The following is a 14,410-nucleotide window of genomic DNA, read 5'->3' as shown; positions in this document are numbered from 1 at the left end:
TCTCTCTCTTTTTAATTTTTTTTTTCTCAACTCAGAATTCTTAAAATAGCAGAACAAAGTCTCAGGAAAATCTTAAGGAAATGCAGCATATTTATGCAGCATGTTCATATATCAATGTTTTTTATTATTTTTCATGTACTAATTAACAAATATGTTTTATATGCCAGCCATAATTTAAACTACAGATACTAGGCACAAAAATCCCCAAATAAACCACCTGTCTAACTGACTGAAAGGAGATGTGGAAGAAGTTTCATTCAAGTCTACCTTGAATATTATTAGATGGAATAATAATTTAATTTATTGAATTTATTATATTCACATTTCTTCAGTAAGTTGTGCTGTTGGCTCTTTTCTCCTTTTATGAAGGATAATAGAAAATTGTCTGTATGAAAAAAGAGGTTCAAATACAAAGGGACAGCAACTTTTTGATGTGTTTAATTTCCTTTTCCTTTAGCTGAGTTTATAATGCTCAATAAAATTTATTCACTTTTTTTCATTTATACGACATATTAAATGCTTTTTTTAAAAAAGAAAAGAAGTTTAGAACTCCAAGAAGTTAGTTTATTTTTTTTTCTGGTCTAGAAATAAATCAGAGTTGATAGACAGTTGATTGCCATATGTCACAAAAATGTAGAAACTTTAAAATCATATAATTTCAAATAATCATTTTATGTTTAGTATATTAGCAATAACACATGAAAAAAATTGATGTCAGGACCAAAATTCACACATTATTATTAATCAAGAAAAAGTATATACAATTTACAATACGTCTACTTTTGTAGATGAATAGTGAATTTCAGTGGGAGGTAGCCTGGTCATAATTAATAGGATGAATCTCTCTGTGTAAAATGAATCTTGGCTATAAGGATTTTCAAAGTCATATAAAAATGAGATACAGAATTTCTACTTGCATCATAAATGATATTAATTTCTTCTTACCTATATAACTCATTTAATTAGGAAAAAAAAATTGTTCTGGAGCCCTAAGTCTTATGATTCACTTATTACATGGTCCTACATGAACAAATTTTTAGTATCTGCTGAAGAAGAGGCTCTCCAGCAGACCTTTCTGCAGCTCCAGCTGTACTGAATTGCTAGGGCAGGTTTTAGAGACACTACTCTCCTGTTTTGTTTTGTTTTGTTCCTGTTTGGTTTTGTGATTTGTTTTTGTTTTGGTTTTTTTTAGCATTGCCTGCATATGTTAGCTGGAGAAATGTACAGTGAATCATTTGGATAATTTACATAAACTCAATTCACATCTATATAGAATAAGAATAAAGTGGATTAAAAAGACAGGCTACTCAGTCTGAGAGGGCCAAGGAAGCCTTTTCCCCTGCTGAAATGTGAAGATATGGTCATCATATTCTATTCACATCATCAAATTTGAATGGAAATTGCCATGTTGCTCACCTGTGTTTAAATTTAAGCTTATCCCCACTTCATGAACTCATCAGAAATTCCTATGCCTGTCAGTTTGAATTATACTATTTTCTATTAAAACTTCTCTGCTAGTCTCTAATCTGACATTATATTGTATTTAATTCTCTATAACTCTCTATTTGCTCCCATAGTAGTGATGTATTTTATTTCTTTACTATATTCAGATTTTCACCTGTATCTGAAAAACAAAATTATTTTATGGCTTTTTTCTGATGTGGCTCACTTGACCGATTCCAACTTTCTCATGATCATCCACATCACCCTGGTGAGCAGTTAAAGTTTTCCATAAAGTATATATTTCTGGATTCAGCTAACAGTGAACTGAAAAAGCACCACTTTCCTTCCCAACCTCTCAGTGTTTGTCTTTCCAGATATTGTTCCTTTAATAACTGAAATGAATCTACAGTCAATCTATATCACATGATTTAACCATAAGAAAAGAACCTACATAATGATTTACTTCTGTGCAACTCCACATATATCAACTGGTGTCAGAAGAAAAGATTCCTCTTGCTATTTTTCTCTCTCCTACTTCCCAGATTACCTCACAGGCAGAGCTATAAAACAGTGCTATTGGGTGTAATCCCAATATGTGAGATTACTGCCATAGTAGGGGAAAAAAAAAAGGAAAAGAAAAAGACTCCAAACATTTAGACTTAATTTCTAAACAGAAGAGGGCTGAGTTTACAGAACAGAACTTCAGGATGATGTTTCATACAACAACGGACTGTCACAAAAATCAATTGCATGGAGCTTTACGTGCAAACCTTAGAGACACAAACAGATTTGTCTTTGCAGAGCTCAGCTATTTCTAAGAAATATTAAAGTTAGCAGAATATAAGATAGACACCCACAGTACGTATTACTTATAAATATAACTTTCCATGGAAATGGAAATGTTTTGTTCAAAAGTTGCCGATGTCAATAAACATTTAAGTGGACTTAAATTATTTACAATTTGCACCTAGCTGAATTAACAATACTATTTATAGGAGAAGGATTGTTGCTTTGCTTGGTTTGGTTTAGCAAGCCACAGCCTTCTCCGAGAGCGCATCGGGGCTGCTTAGGATGGAGCAGCAGTTCTGCTCTCCCGTAGTCCTTCCGGACAGCCCCGCTCCCCTGCTCTGGCTAGCTGGGCTCCACAACACGGTGACAGTAAAGGAGACGGAAGAAGGGTCCCTCATGGCAACCTCAGAAGAACTTCTATTGTCACATGGTGACCAGCTGGCTCCCAGAGGCAGCGAGACCCGTGGTCTGGAAGCCGGGGGGAGGTTCTCAGGGGCTCAGGGGTGGTAAATGGGCAGAGTTGGTGTACTGGAACCAATAGGGACAATGGGAGGGAGTGGCCAGGGCTAGGGGCAGGGGAAGCAGGGGGAGCAATGTGGAAGGCATACATTTAGTAAGAAAAGCAGTGGGTAAATACAGCACCACAAATGATGGATAGTAGAACAGTGCTAATTCTGGTAAGCTGTGCCCATTTTAAGTTTTATCATAGTCACTAGTATGGGGCTGGGGTTTGGGTTTGTGCTGGTATCAATTTTGATAACATAGGGAGGTTTTAGTTATTGCTGAGTAGAGTGTCCACAGAGTCAAGGTCTTTTCCTTACTCCACCCCACCAGAGAGAAGACTGGCGATCTGCAAGGATCTGGGAAATGACCCAGCTGGAACAGTTGACCCCAACTTACCAAAAGGATATGACATACCACAGGGCATCATGCTCAGCACATAAAGGTGGGGGAAGAGAAGGGGACATTCAGAGTGAAGGTGTTTTGTCTTCCCAAGTCACTGTTAATGTGTTTTGAAGGCCTGCTTTCGTGGAGATAGCTGAACACCTGCCTGCCCATAGGAAGTGGTGAATCAATTCCTGGTGCTCAGCTTTTGCTTTACAGCTTTACATATTACACTGTCTTTATATCAACACAAGGCTTTCCCACTTTTACCGTTCCAATTCTCTTCCCCATTCCAGTGTGGTGGGAGGGTAGTGGGGAGTAAGTGAGAGGCTGTGATCTTAGTTGCCATCTGGGGATAAATAACAACCCAAGTATTGAGCAAGTTTATAGGAAAGCCATTAGGTAAAACAGTGAGTCTAGTGATTACTTCACACTGGGTATATCTGGGAAAAAAATCTTTTGGGTTGATGGCTGTACAGAAAATTATAAAAAAGTGAGTTGAATAATTTTTTCTAGTAGTTACATTGTTATGATACCTAGTCCTGAACATTTTTCTTGCACTAGTATAATTTAATATACTATATTATATAACACTGTTTTTCATCCCTTCCTTATTAGCTTATTAGACATTGATTTACTTGATATTATGTTGATTTTGCATAATAAAATCTACAACGCTCACTGGACATTGCCCCATAATTATTTGATTAATACTTTCACTACAACTTACTGTACTATTTAAATAACTATCATTTGATGTTCTATTTTAATATTAAGATAAGCAATCTCAGGGGCTTTCATGCAATATTCCTTAATGCTTGCCGATGCATGTGAGTCACATGTGAGGTACAGACACTCATGCAGGTAGACTTGTCACTGAGGAGCTTCATGGAGCCCCATTGCATTCTGCATTTTGTCTGCTTTGAGGAAAAATTCACTGCTCCTTTTAGGACAAGATGTTCCCCAAAACACTGCATTTCCCCTGACGGGAGCAGCTTCATATTTCATATGAGTTAGGCAAGGTAAATAAGGCACCTTGAATTCAGCTTTGACAGCCAAGAACTTGTGTCATATAGCAGTCAGGCTAGCATTTAAAAATAGTATCAAGAATAATTTACATATTGTAATAAAATTCAAATTCAAAAGTCGTCATAATAATCAAATCCCAAGGTTCCATGATTGATGTGAGTCAGAAAGGGGCAGAAACTTTATTTTTTCAGAGGGGAAAAAAATACTAAAACAAAAAATAACCCAAAGAAATCTATTGCTTTGTCAATAAATTTAGTCAGACTAAAATATAAGGCTTTACATAAATAAGCAAATAATATAAATAAATTAGCAATATGTAAATGAAATTCTGGATTTCTCTTTATGTCTTTTGACAGTAGCCCTTAGGGCAAATACAAAGTCAGGCTTCTGGCTATATATCAAGAAACCTTAAATATTCCCCATTCCCACACCCAGGGGATAGTTGCAGTAACCGCAATTATCAATAATAACACGATTGGAGAGGCATTCAACAGGGAAGAGGACATTATTTTATCTTTTATCAAATTTTTTATATCAGGCTTTTTTCACTCTGTCTTAGAAACAGAAAATACTTCATGCTGACTGAGGTTAGCTGCCAGAGAGAATATTAAGGGATAAATCATGTGCACTTTCTAAGACTGTATTTTATTTAACTGACTTTATCTGTATTATAATGGGAAAAAATTACACATATCTGTTTTGAAAAGTATTGAGAAATAGCAAAACAGTGAACAGATAAGTACTAACACAAACAGAAATTTACACTATAAACAGTATTATAGTAAGAAAAAGGAAGTTGGAAAATGACAATTTATTAAGATATCATTATTATTTAGAAAAGTATTATTTAGAAAAACTCCCACTGTACATAATATTAAACAATAAAATTTTGTTCATAAAAGAAACAATGAAAAACAACGCATGACTATAAACTGGATTTCTGCATTTGGAAGAGATAATTTTTACTATACAGTCTGCAAAGAATCAAGAACATCATACTTAGCTTCATAATTAAAATATATATTAAAAATATTATTAACTCTAGGTGCATTTGGAGAAAATTTTTTAAAATTAGCAAGGCTAAATTGTCTTCAGTGCCTCATGAAGTCAATGCAGTAAGAGAGCAGAAGAATCAAAACTGCATTAGTAACAAACCCAGCATGCAGTGTCAAGTCATTACAAACCCGATTGAGATCTCACTTGGTGGCATTGCTAAATCTAAAACTACATGGAATATATGAAATAATTGACTCTTGGTTAGTTATCTACTTATAGCATAAGTTTTCTTCTGAAAGCCTTTTTAAAAAATAAAGGATTCATTTGGTAATTTCAAATGTCTGAATCCAAAATTTTCCAATTAAAAAATACGCCAAACCCTAGAAACAGGTCTAAAGGATGGTAGCATTTAAGACTCGAGAGAAGCAATTCTTAAACAAAACACAGAAAAAATGTTCCTCGTTTTAACTGATACTAGTCTATTAAAATAAATTGGAATTGTTTTATGTATGTATGACACAGAATAGACACTGGAATAATATCAGATGAAGCTATTTTTATCTAAATATAAAGCATAAGAAAATTTCAGAACATATACAAAAATGTTTCAAAAAATCTTCAGACTGGTTCAAGCTTTTTCTCTTACGTATATTGAATAAATAAAAATGTATTCGGTTGAGAAATTGAAGCTAAATATTTGAAATACTGTTTCACAATTAATCACTTAAAATCTTGACTCTGCCTTTTCCCCAAAACAAATGGTGGACCCATTGTGGGCTTATTGTGAAATCTGGCAGTGAAGTCTGTGAGATGGGTTAAAAGGGTAGGAGTGAATTTTTCCCTTTCTGGAATAACCTCTATATTTAGCCACATCATATTTTTAAAGTAAGGAGCTTTTTCTCCTGTTAAGGGAAGATTTTCTAGCTTTACAGTCTGCAGTCCAGATCTGTAAAGTTAGATTTCCTGGAAGTTATACTGAGAAGGTATAATATGCATAAATATGCCTAAAACACAATATAAATAAATAAATAAATAAATAATTTTTTTTTTTTTTTTTTTTTTTTAAATAATGGAAGATTAGAAACAGTCTGTAAACAGTTCTTCATCCTCATAAGTCCTTTTCTTGGTCAAATAAGGAGATTTCCAGGCTGCAGAATCACAGAATCAACTAGGTTGGAAAAGACCTTTGAGAACATTGAGTCCAACCTATGACCTAATGCCACCTTGTCAACTAAACCATGGCACTAAGTGTCACATCCAGTCTTCTTTCCTTAAACATCTCCAGGGATGGTCACTTCACCACCTCCCTGGGCAGCCCATTCCAATGCCCAGTCACCCTTTCGGTGAAGAACTTCTTCCTTATGTCCAACTTAAACCACCCTTGGTGCAGCTTAACTCTCCTGCAAATGGTCCTGGTGCTGCCCCTTACTCAACTGATAAGAGGGTGAGAGATGCTTAGTCAGCTCTTCTAAATCTCCTGCAAATGGCCCTGGCACCACCCCTTGCTCACCTGATTAGCTGACAAGAGGGAAAAAAATCTCTGTAACTGCCTCTAGTCCTTAGGAAGAAACCTAGCTGGCTGCTAGCTGCATCTCAGAGTCTTTTGGACTTCATGTAAGCTACAGACTCTCAATTCTTCTTGTGAATCCCTCTCTAATGACCTCCCAGAAACAGTGAAATCTGGAAGCGTTTCCCTGCTAAACAGGCTCATTCACTCCCTGCCAACTTCCCACAACCTGGCACCTGTTATCAGTGTTTATGAAATGATACAATACTCAGCTGAGAAGTCATACAGTCCATCTCACCAAGACTCAAGATTTGCAAATAGCAATTACATCATCTCAGACTATAAATAAAGTCATATTTTAAACGATGAGTACAACAGGCCAGTAAAATAGCTGCCCATAAAATATTCTTCGTATTTCTAAATTTCTAAATCAAGGTTTGATATTCTTTTATATTGTTCAAAGAAAAGAATTCTTCAACCTGTATTATGCACAACTGTAAATTCATATCATTGAAATATAAAACTATTTAAAATGTGAATGATTATGATAGTTTTTTTGTTTATACTAGCTCATGTTTTGCTGTTGTCATCAGTGCTTGTGAACACTGGCAAAATCTTAACATTCCCCCTGTAAAAACTTTTGCATTTTCTGTAACCATTTAGACAAGTTTGTTCTGAAAGCTATAGACTACTGTGCTTATTGCTAGTCATGTTTATTCTAAAATCGTGAGGTGGTGTAAATGGAAACCATTTGGAGAACTCACCCCATAGCTCTGACAATAGGCCGTATCATATTGTTATATATTTTCTACATGTAGCAGTGAATCTGCTCTGTGTAAACCTCTGTAGCTGACTTTTGTTTCTGATTAAAATCTTCTCCTAAAATATTTAGCTGTTCCAAGCATGAACAAGACAGAACTGTACCACATTTTCTCACACCAACCAAGCTTATTAACAGAATGTGGGTTTTTTTTCCCCATCTGAAAATACTTTTCTCTAATTTTTATTCATTACCCTGCTGTTTATGTAACAAAAATCACTGAACAGTGATCCACAAAATTAAAGTAAGTTTTGTGGTGACAAAATTTGGCAGCATTTTTTCAGCTGCTAATTTCTTCACTAGCAGTGAAATCCTTATTTCTTATTTACAGAAGCATTCATATTGTAGGAGTGTAAATGCTTTGTGGACTTCCTAGTCATAAGACCAAAATATTGTCCAAATAGGTAATTTTAAAGAAGCTCCTTGTCAGTGAGGGTTGTGGCCAATAACTGCAGGTCAGTTACTGAAAGAAAAAGAAATAAGGAATGATGTATAACTTTGTATTTTCATTTTAGGATTCCTACTGGAATTTTAAAGAAAATTAAAAAAAAAATTAATATTACTAGCACTTCTGTGTTTTTAAAATGAAGTGTGTTATTAAAAAAGTCTATTTCAGATTTTTCCCCCAAAGCATGTGATATCTCATCTTTTTTATTTTCTACATTTTCCATATGTTTTAATGCTTTTAGTTAAAAAAAATTATGAAAATGTTTGAAAATTTTATATTTAGCAGAACTTGGTGTTCACTAATAACAGTAGTGTATTTACTAACACAAGGTGTTCATTTTGAAATAAACAATGAAAAGAAAATGTCTGATTCAATTCACTAACATTTGATATTACCATTTCTCAGAGGAAGTGGTATCCTTTTTTTTAGGTCATGAAAACAAAATGAGGTAGATCTTTGCATCTACTGTTAATATAAACAAAATTAATAACAGTTTTTCTAGTACTGGCTCACAAAGAGGTACACTTTATTTCCTTGCTAGTGCTCACTGTCTCCTAGGAGATGCATCGTGTTTTCAAAGGGTATGTGAAACTAAAAATCAAGACAAAATTTATTGACTGAATTGTTGGGTTTTTTTAATATTTATCTTCCTCTCAAGCAAAGCAAGGAATCTGGATTATAAGAGCAACATAGACATAGAAAGCAAAAAATAATTAGTTCAACCATCTGTTTTGCATTTAACTGAATGAAGGAATACTAGGATAGCAGGAAGTTCAAGAGGAAGAAGGGGGGGGAACAAACAAACAAACAAAAAACCACAAAAAAAGACAACTTCATAAAATAAAAGCAATTAATAATTAAAGACAATATTTAGTCAACTACAATTAGTACCATGAGCTAAGTGAATAGCACCATACCACTGAAACAGTGGGAACCTTGTGACCTCAGCGGGAATCTTGTGACCTCAGCACAGTCCAGTTTCTGTAGGTCTGTTCCACAGCATCAAACACCTGCATTCGTATCTCTTGCAACTGTGGCCCCCCTATCCACCTACCCTGAGCTAGAAAATTCTCAGGATGACTTGGCAAGAGACAGAGGACCTGGAAGGCACTTGTAGTGAGGAGATGAAGAAACTATGATTCTCAAGGCCTAGCATTCCAAGAAAGCTGCTTGGAAATCATTGAAGAGAGCAGGATAAGTTATTTTATGTTTTTTTGCTTTTACAGAAGTCAATGGACTCCAGAGCATTCTTACAACACATTTCTGTTTGTAAATCAATATTTTCCAGTGAAAAATGTCTTCATTTGGGGAATCCCTGGCTAGGATTATATAGGCTGGTTTTCAAGAAAAACAGACACTTTAAATATTAGCTGCTCCCCTCACTTTCTGATATAAAAAATGTTGAGGTGCCCAAAGAATGAAGAGAAGCAGCTATCAACTGCAGTGATGTATTATTATTATTGTTATGTCTTTGAAAAAGTTTATGCAAAGAAATATGATTTTTATCCTTTTTGCACTGATGTGATTTTTCGCTAAATATATTTTTCCTCCTGAAGAATGATGTCTTGTAAAACGTGGTGTTTTTTCTCTGCTGTTTGTGTTGTACCCTCTTTTCCTCTCTGACTCACACATGCACAAAGCCATGTGCACATATATGCACATGTACACTCCTGCATGCTCTTCTACAGGTTTAAATGACAGCCAGTCTTGTTCCAAAATCCACCATTTTATAAGAACAATACATTTTCTTTTTCCCCATAGCACAAAATGACTCAGAAAAGGCTTGCTTCAACGTAGTTGTCATTGCACTGCCTTGCATTTCTGCCCACTTGCCTTGTTTGCAAAGGGGAGGGTGATGAGAACTCAGGAAAGATTAGTGGGTGGTAGTGGTTGGTTTCTATTTGGAGGAAACTATTTGGAAAACTGTAGAATTCTTTTATCTGTCAATGATATAACAGAGTCTGACATGCCTAGCAGTAGGCAGAAGCAGCTGTCAGTAGTAGTATAATTTATTAGTATCTCTTCTTGAATAAGGGGGCTGACAGACTAACATGGGAGCAAAGGGGAAATCTGCCAAGTTATCGTCTTGCAGCTCAGGCTCATACTGCTGATAGCCCACTGTGGAGTGTACACAGCATTAAATATGTATTGATTAATTCTGTGGCATAGTCCACTGACTGCACTGGTAAGGAAAATGGCTGAGGCATTGCTTCATCTTCTAGCCGAGAGTCCCACGCCCAACATGCTGTCTTCCAGGATCCCCGCCAGGAATAGCTAGAGTTGTCCACAAACGGGGTGGCCTGGAAGAATAAAAAATTCTTGTGCATGTTGTATAAAAAAATGACCAATTAAAAAAAAAAGAGGCGTGATGGATAAAAAAAGTTTTAAAAATCAGGAACTAGCAATTGTTACTTAATAATTATACAGTGAGAAAATTGATTTGGTTGATGACATTGTGCTGCTGCTATTTAAGATGAGTGAGTATCATATATTAAAAAAGAAGAACTCAATTGTCTGTGCTAATTAGATGAATATTAGAAAGTGGTAGTGAACAGAAAACACCTCTTTTTTACTTTTTACTACTGCTTTGGGAAGTGCTAGAAGGAGGATGATTCATGGGCACTCCTCAGAGTGCCCCCACACAGTACCACACATGAGGTCCAATTTAATATAGACTTGTGGCAGCTACTAAATACTGTTTTAAAAGTCAACTTTATAATAACTTTTAAAAAGCCAGCATTTCCTCAATTTAGTTCCTGAAACGTGTAAGTTGTCTCTATGGCTGGCATTTTTGGGGGAAGTCTTTCAGAGGTTTTTGTGGGGTTTTTTTCCTGTTGTAGTTCATGAACAAAAAGTAGCTATAGTAATTCCATGGTAACAACTGGTAAATAATAATAATGTCTTATTGGTGAATTCTGTGTTATACTAAGAGACAATCAAAATACAAAATCCAGGCAGTTTTTAAGAACTTATACTTCCAAGTATCATGATAATGACTGCAGGCAAGGGCTGCTTCATGACTTCAGGTTCATTAAGAGTTTATTGTGAACCTTTTAAAAGTCTTTTCGATTCAACAAAGAAATAGAAACTGAATTAACAATTGCTTCAGCTTGATAATGAAGCCTAAGAATAATTTCTAATTCAATCTATTGTTAATTGATACTGTGCTATAAACGTTGGAGAGAAAGGTAGCAGTGATTTAAGGGAAGGCTTAAGTGGTAATGGTGTTGCTCAGATTCTTCATGCTCCTACAGAAAGAGTGAAGTCTTATCCTGAAGTATTTTTTTTTAATTCTCTCTTTTTAATCCTCTCAGCTGGTGGAAATTATTCATCTTTAGTAAAAACTGCACTTCAGTGACGCTTTGCTCATTTGTCCGAGCCTTGGTGTGCCCTCGGTTGGAGGGGACGCAGTGTTACTTCCCACAGACATCCTCTGGAAGCGCCTTCGGTGGGGACTTAGTGCACAGGATGGATGCACGTGCTGGCTCCTCTTCAGAGGAGGTACGTCAGGTGCCGATGCTAAGGGCTCGCGTCACCCAGAGGCGAAGAAGCAGACAGGGGCCTCTGGTGTGGGTTCCAACAGGGCTCATTGTCAGAGGGTCCAGGGACCAGAAGCACCTGGGAAGGGCTGTGCATAGGATCTTAGAGGGGAACAAATTAGGATGGAGTAAAGGGAAGGAACCAGTGAGATACAAGTAAGGGGGAGGATACAACTTAACAGTAACCAATAAGGGAAACAAGGAGGCGGGAGTCACAACAAGGAGCCAATAAACAACTGAACAGCAAAGAACTTTATGGAACATGGGGAGGCGGTTTGAGTCAGGCTGACACCCAGGGGGATGCAGCTTATACTTCAGTAATGCCCATTGACCCGCCCTCGGACTCACTGTCATGGGCAGGGAAATCTACCCATGGGATGGCTCTGGCTTGATCGCCATTTGATCGCCACAGCCCAGGAGTGGGTTGGGCCACCACAACACTTCAGTGTGTTGCATGCAAAGATTTTGCTGGGCTTAATAGACAAGTAACCACAACTTGCACTTGCTGAACTTGCAGAAATAGACATATATATTAACATTTCTGCACTGGACTCAGTCTTACCCTCTACCCTCTCCCAGTGATAGAAGAACAAAGGTACTTTTAAACTTGTCAATTAAATAAATGGAGAAACCTGATTATAATTTAATTTTAATTTCTTTTCAAACAACAAAAATGTGAGTACTGTTGAATGTTTTGCTTATATTTTAGACCTCAACTTCATATTTATGTAAACCTTGGAGTCTACATTAAACTTTCCTGGGAATATATTATACCACAACTAATAATTGTACTTTCTTGCAACTTCCTTTGGAATCTGTACTGGTGACCACAACTGTTTTCTTCAATCCCTTTGGTAGCAGGGAAGAATGCCAAAAGGAACAGGAGAACCTGCATGATCAACATCTGTCTTAAAGACTGATGCTATCAGTGGAATTTTGGTTTTTTCAGTCATGGGGTGTTTATAAGACACCAAACCTGCTGAAGACAGATGGGTTTCACCTGTCTAAAAGAGGGAAAAGGACACTAGATGATGAGTTGGCAGGGCTGTTTGAAAGGGCTTTTAACTAGGTTTAGTGTAGGTTAAGGGACGGTCGGAGATGAGAGATCTCTATAGTCTGATCTTGGGACACATGGTTTATTGCAAAGGGCGTGGGTATGGGGGCACTGCTCAGAGCTGCCAGACTCAGCTCGGAGCAGGCCCAAGAGAGCAAGAGAGTAAGCGGGTAAGAGAGAGAGAGAGTATAAGAGCAAAGAGAGTGAAGAAGAAGTAGTAAGAGTAAGAGCAAGAGAGTGAAGAAGTGATGAAGTCCTGGTTACAATACAATAAATCATCTTCTGTACTGAATATTCTAATTGTCACTAACCAATCTAATACAAGATACAAATCCTATAGCATTTACATACAGCCTATAAGAGTTCTTCTATTACCATAGAGTGTTACATCTTAACTTCTAAAAACTACTCTTTGGACCCCTTCTGCTGAGCTAGTAGGGTCTGCTCTGACCCTTGGACCTGCCTGCAAGCAGAGGGTATTGTTCAATCAAGAGGGGATTACCTTCAGTCGGCCATACCATTGTTTTCCAGTTGTTCAGTAACTAAGACTTGGTATTTCAAAAGTGGCTTTCATTTCGATGTTGCCTGTAGTTTTCATATTCCCAAAATCTTTTGTCAGGCAATCATATTTATAAGGCTTTCCTGTTTCATCTTCCCCAACAGTTTAGAGCAGGAAGAGGTTAAGACAAGGCTTGCTAGAGAGGAGTCTGGGAATGGTCTGCTGATGTTGGGAGGTGAAATAAACAGCCCAGGTGAAGTGCACCTACACCAATGAATGCAATATGGGGAACAAAGAGGAGGAGCTGGAAGCCATTGTGCAGCAAGCAAATTATGACCATTACAGAAGTTGGAGTGCTGCAATGGATGTCTCTGAGCTCTTCAGAAGGGACTGGTGAGGCGGGAGAGGGGGTGGAGAGGATCTGTATGTTAGGGAAGGTTTCGACTGTACCTGGACAATGATGATAAGGTTGAGTGCCTACGGGTAGGAATCAGGGGAAAGCTTAACAAGGCTGCCATCCTGGTGGAAGTTTGTTACAGACCAGCCAACCAGGATGAGGAGGCAGATGTGTTCTGAGCGGAGCCATCTGACATTTCACTGTTGCAAGTCCTTGTTTTTGTGGGAGAATTTAACTTGCCAGATATTGCTGGAAACTCAACACACTGCCTTGAGGATGAGGGAAAGGCCATGAATGTAGTCTACCTGGACTTTAGCAAAGCCTTTGATACCGACTCCCACAGCATTCTCCTGGAAAAGCTGGCAGCCCACGGCTTGGACAGGCGCACTTTTCACTGAGTTAACAACTGCCTGGATGGCTGAGCCCAGAGAGTGGTGGTGAATGATGCCACATCCATCTGATGGTGGGTAACTAATGGGATTCCCTAGGGCTCAGTACTAGGGATAGTGGAGGGTCTGGAGATTAAGTCCTATGAGGAGTGGCTGAGGGACCTGGAGTTGTTTAGCCTGGAGAAAAGGACACTCAGGGCAAACCTTATGCCTTTCCACAACTACCTGAAAGGAAGTTACAGCAAGGTGGAGGCCATCCTCTTTTCTCATGCAACCAGCAACAGGACAAGAGGAAATGGCCTCAAGCTGCACCAGGGGAGGTTCAGGTTGGGCATCAGGAAGAATTTCTTCACTGAAAGGTTGGTTAAGCATTGGAACAGGCTGCCCAGGGAAGTGTTGGCTTCACAATCCCTGGAAGTATTCAAGAAATGACTGGACATGGCATTTAGTGCTATGTTCCAATTGATGTGGTGCTGTTCCAGCAAAGGTTGGACTTGATAGATTATTTTGTTATTCAACAGGGTACTTGCTGCTGATCTTTTGACCTGATCTGTTCTCTCAGTTTCTGTATTGAGAGTTACACAGGAAGTGCTCTAAATATGTGCAGAGTGCTGG

Source organism: Corvus kubaryi, unplaced genomic scaffold, assembly GCF_017639235.1.
Source record: "Corvus kubaryi isolate FWS band 111438036 unplaced genomic scaffold, C.kubaryi_AGA036_p1.0 split3-73, whole genome shotgun sequence".
NCBI lineage: Eukaryota > Metazoa > Chordata > Aves > Passeriformes > Corvidae > Corvus > Corvus kubaryi.
Note: the sequence above shows the minus strand (reverse complement) of the source record.